The sequence below is a fragment of the Gekko japonicus genome, unplaced genomic scaffold (assembly GCF_001447785.1).
Source record: "Gekko japonicus isolate JY-2015 unplaced genomic scaffold, Gekko_japonicus_V1.1 scaffold141, whole genome shotgun sequence".
Lineage (NCBI taxonomy): Eukaryota > Metazoa > Chordata > Lepidosauria > Squamata > Gekkonidae > Gekko > Gekko japonicus.
Genome location: NW_015176455.1, coordinates 1,602,901 through 1,607,972, shown reverse-complemented (window position 1 = coordinate 1,607,972; position 5,072 = coordinate 1,602,901). Strand labels below are relative to the sequence as shown.

Here is a 5,072-nt window from a genome sequence, read left to right as displayed (position 1 = left end):
AACAAACAAACAAAAAATGTCAAAGGAACATTTTGCCATTGAACTGCTGAATTTTTTGTTGTTCAGTCGCACAGTCGAGTCCGACTCTTCGCGACCCCATGGACCAGATCACGCCAGGCCTTCCGGTCTTCCCCTGTCCTCTGAAGTTGGCTCAACTTCATGTTCGTTGCATCTTCTTCTTGCTGAATTAGACTTCATCAATAATTCTCTGATTGCGCTTTTCAAGGCTTTAATAAAGAGCAGACATTTTTCACCCATTACAGATATATTTCAGCAAACATTAAAAAAACTAGAGAGACTACGGCCCTTCCCAGATGTTCAAGTGGGGATAATGAACATACATGGGGAGGGGAGTGGGATCACAGCAGCAAGGTCTGTCCCAATCGTGAAATGTCTGTACGGAGTCTGTACATGTATTGGAATGTCTGTACAGAGCCTGTACATGCTTTTTCATGGTTCTCAACGTGCAGTTGAATGCGTAGTTCTGACCTGGATAGCCCAGGCTAGCCCAATTGGTCAGTATTTGGATGGGAGACCACCAAGGAATACCAGGGTCAAAACACAGAGGCAGGCAATGGCAAACTACCTCTGAATGCCTCTTGCCTTGAAAACCGCATGGGGTCGTCACAAGCCAACTGTGACTAGATGGCAAAAAAACCCAACCCAGTTGTATGTGTACAGTCCTATATAGGCATTCCAATGTACACACATAGGCTAAGATGGAGTTTGTATAACCTATTTAATTCAAGGAGCAATATCTAATAAATATTTTAATTAAAGAACTGAGAGAGTTCACGTCTAGGACAGTGTGATCCCACCTCGTGACACTTGCATTTATGAAAATAACAGTAAACAAACTTCAAAACACATAGTATTCAGCGCAATAATTACCCATATACAACAGCAGTCAACATGTAAGGATTCAGGCCTGTTGCATCTGAGCAGACCAGGGTCTCGGCCTCAGTCTTTCTGACTTCTGTCTAGCCAGTCCTTTGAAGATGCATCAACTTGCATCTCTGCTCTGGGATGGCGTCTGTTCTTTACAGGAGTTTCTGGTATCCGTAAAATATCAATATGTTGTTTTATAGAAAGGAGGCCTTCTGAGGTGAGAGTGCTTCTACCTACAGCTTCAGGCCCTCCAATCCTTCAGGGAAAATTGGGCCTTTTTTCCCCTTAAAAGGAATACCCCAACTCTTTAGCTCCCCCTAGTGGACTCCAGGTTACACCTGCTGCCACAAACTTGCTTTCTTCCCGTGCTGGGTTTTTGCTGAAAGAGAAGAACATGGCTATGACTCTGGGAAAAGATAAAATGAAAGCATCATTGCAGTACGAAGATGGGGTTAGCGAGTGGTTGGGTGCCGGAGTTTTTAAACAGCAATTAATTCACTGTTAGTTTACTCTTGGTCATCAAAAGCCAGCCTCTTTGTATTACTGAAGAACATAATTGAATTTTGATAAACAGGGGAAAGGAATTCAGCAGGCACTGAAGAAGCACCACTATATTATTTTATTCATTTATGACATTTATAAAATGTTATCTCCAAAATACATGAGAGATGATATACAAACTTTTGAAGTATCAACCAACAAAAAAAAATATAGATCCAGTCCAGACGAAACTTTGTGAGTGCCTCACCCTCAGTCAACCTTGGCCTAAAAAGCAGTCATGCTTATCTACGCAGTTTTGGTGTGTGGAGTTGGTAGAACAGGGTGTGAACTCAACACATTGTTCCTATTATCATCTACTACTACATATACATTTTGCAGTATAATTCAGCCCAACTCATTCCTCATTAATAAATAAGACCAACTTGGTGGTGGAGTGGAGGAGAGAATTCAATTTTTTTCAATAATAAAGCCTCATAATATATTTAATTTGTGTTTCCTATCTATTCTCTGCATCATTTTCAGAAAACAAGCAAATCACCAACATGTCAAAAGAACATGGCAAACATAATGAATGAGCTACAGACTTTTGTGCTTGAGAGCAGTGGTTCCCAACTCTTTTGGTATCGTGACCGCTCAGTTCAAACCCACTTAAAAACAGAGCTTGCCCAAATTGATACAACTGCAAAAGCCTAGAATCCACTTCCACAGGCTTCATGAGCCACTTTTGGGTCAGGATCCACAGGTCGGGCAACACTGCTCTAGAGCGGGTCTGCATAGCTTGTAACCCACAGGCCACGGACCATGTTTCTTCTCTTGGAAGCACTGGTCCTCTTGGTTCAGCCAATCTGTTGTCCCTGCTTTGGAAATCTACCTAGCTAGCTATCTAGCTAGCAGACTAAGTGATAAGATAGTGCCTCCTCCCCATAAGGAAATCCAAATTCATCCCTTTTGTATCCCTATTCAGAAGTCACAACAGTGACTTTGAACATACACAGAGCACATTTCCATTCCTATTGAGTAACCACATCTCAAACCTATGAGGACAGGAGGTACAACCACACCAAAGTACAAGATCCATCCAGGCACTGACTTCCTTTAAAAAAAAAAAAAAAAAAAAAGCTGAGCAACATGAGTATGAGCTCCCATACGAGATCAGGGCCCTGTGGGACCTTTTAAAGTTCTTTGGGGGGGGGTATACTAGGAGAGGAAGTCCCGAAAATACATGCAGGGCCTGCAAGACAGAGCTCTTCCACTAGGCCAGGCTTTTAATTACGGTAACAGTTGTCCCTCTGTTTTTACTGGGCCTCTACTCAACGGGTCAGAACTGCATATTAGAATTGGCATCTGTGAGGTTTTAATGTCAATGACAATGACACTGGATGAAGGCCATGGTGGTATTTTATTAGTGTTTTAATTGTACATACTGTATTTTATTAAATTTGATGTAACCTGGCCTAAGCAATGTGGGGGAGGGCGGGATAAAAGTCGAATAAAATAAATAAATAAATAAATAATAGGCACAATCCAAAGGAACCATTGCCTTTGTAAACAGAAGTGCAGATGGGCATGGATAAGATCACCCCAAAAGATCTGGAGTTTAGTGTATGGAAGTTCTGTCTTCTCAGTCCTTTCTCATTAAAACAGCACAAACGAGTATGAAAATACAAGAAATGAAGTGAAGGAACCTGGCCTGAGCATACAAGCAGTTAGAAAAATCTCATTAGACGCTGTTCCTTTAAGAGAGGGGATTCCAAACTGCCGGATGAGAGGCTTTGTCTGAGATGATGTCATTATGCAGCTGTATGTGAACCAGGAAACAGAAAAATCCCGAGGAACCATTTTCAAGAGTACAAGTTGCGTGTGTGTGGGGGGGAAAGTAGTATATGGAGGTCAACGCAAGAGCCAAAGATATCGCATAGTCTTTTAAGTTTGATTTCTGTCTGAAGGCGCCGTGTATTAAAAAGGTAGGCTGAATACATTTGTTCCCGCAAAATCTAGTCTGAAAAGAATCGGAGGAAGTTTTAAAAATAAACGCGTTTGGATGAAAGGAGACTAAATTTTATCGGCTGTGAAAAAGAATAGGAATGGAATGCGTGAGAAGCGATGTAGGTACCCTTTAGCAGCATTTAATATACTAAAAAGTTACTAGAGCGGAAATCGGATGCACCCTTACTTAGGAGTAAGTCTTACGGAACTCAGTGGCGCTTACCGCAGTACAGGGATACAGAGGCTTCTGCTGTACTTTCACTTCTGTTTTCCTCTTTGTCCCCCGTCTCTTGTGTTTGAGCAAGTTTTCGAAAAATAGTTTGGTTCTTTGCAAGCTGTACAGCCTGATCCTACTGAATGTAAGACCGATTGAGTTTATAGTATTTAACTCTATGTGATAGCTCTGTTTGGGTATTTAGTGTCGATTTTAGAACCTGACATTATTTTTGTATGTTTAAAATAGCGCCAACAAGTATTTATTGAAGAATATCTAACGTGTACTATAGATACATAATCTGGGTTGCTGTGATAAATGATTTCTGTGGCTTTCAAGGATTTCAGGGTGTCGCATTGTCACTGAAGATAAATTCCAGTGGCACCTTTAAGACCGACAAAGGTTTATTCAAGGCATGAGCTTTTGTGTGCATGCACACTTTTTCAAATACACTGGAATGGAAGGTAGAGTTCAAACTTACAGACAAGAGGCCGAACAGCAAATTAACAAGTAACATGATGAAGATGTTTTAAGTTATGCAAAAACTAAATAACAAGCTAAGGTTATAAGGTCAACAGTTGTTTTGATTTAATTAAGGGGGGGAGAAGGACACCAAAGCAATAAATATGTCAAAATAGGGGATAAGTATGTAAAGGCCTCTTTTCTAATTGTGGGAAGTAAATTGGCACTCACCCACAATTACTTCCCACAATTAGAAAAAACAAGTGGAGACCCGCAAGAAACTTGCGGAATGGTTATCCTGTTCCTCACACCTTTGCTTCCTCCTGTCTCCCTCTACCTGTCTCACACTCTTTCTCCCTTCTGCCCCCCTTTTCTTTTTCTCCTCCAGCTATGGCATTATACTGATCTGTAGTTCCTTCCCTCCTCCAATCCCACCCTCCCCAGTCTACACCCCACAAATGTCCAGGAATTTCCCAACCTGGAGTTGGCAACACAATTTCCTTCCCACCCAACAGCCAACCTACCTTTATCTGCCTCTCTGTCTGCAACTTTCCATCTCCACACCCCTCCCCCACAGCCTCTACCTAGGAAAATTACAGTTTTTCTCCACAGTGGGGACCAAAACAGCTTACATTATTCTCTCCTACTTTTTATCTGCACAACAACCCAGCTTTCATAGGGTGGCTGCTGATGAACAGTAGCAAGCAGCTGGGCCTACTTGAGTCATGCAAATCAGGTGGTATCAAGTCACCCAGAGGGTGCTGCCGAGGGATGCCAGCCTCCAGGTGGGACCTGGGGATCCCCTGTAATTCCTGCTCATTTCCAGACTACAGAGATAACTTCCCATGGAGAAAATGGATGCTTTGGAGGGTGGACTCTGTGACATTGTACCCCACTGAGGTCCCTGTCCTCCCCAGACTCCACCCCCAAATCTCCAGGAGTTTCCCAGCATGGACCTGGCAACCTTATCCAGAATCCCCTGTCGGTGGCCGGGGGGGAACCTGGCGACCCTAAACTCCTG

General features: G+C 42.6%; 1 protein-coding gene across 2 annotated transcripts in view; it reads left to right on the top strand.

The window, feature by feature from the left end:
- The first annotated feature begins 3,229 nt into the window (after positions 1 to 3,229).
- The window catches only part of LGALS8 (lectin, galactoside-binding, soluble, 8), a 14,868-nt gene continuing 13,025 nt past the window's right edge, over positions 3,230 to 5,072 (top strand). For both annotated transcript variants that reach the window (XM_015426924.1, XM_015426923.1), the window contains exon 1: positions 3,230 to 3,353. The gene's annotated coding sequence lies outside the window, so the exon portion shown is untranslated. The remainder of the gene's footprint in view (positions 3,354 to 5,072) is intronic.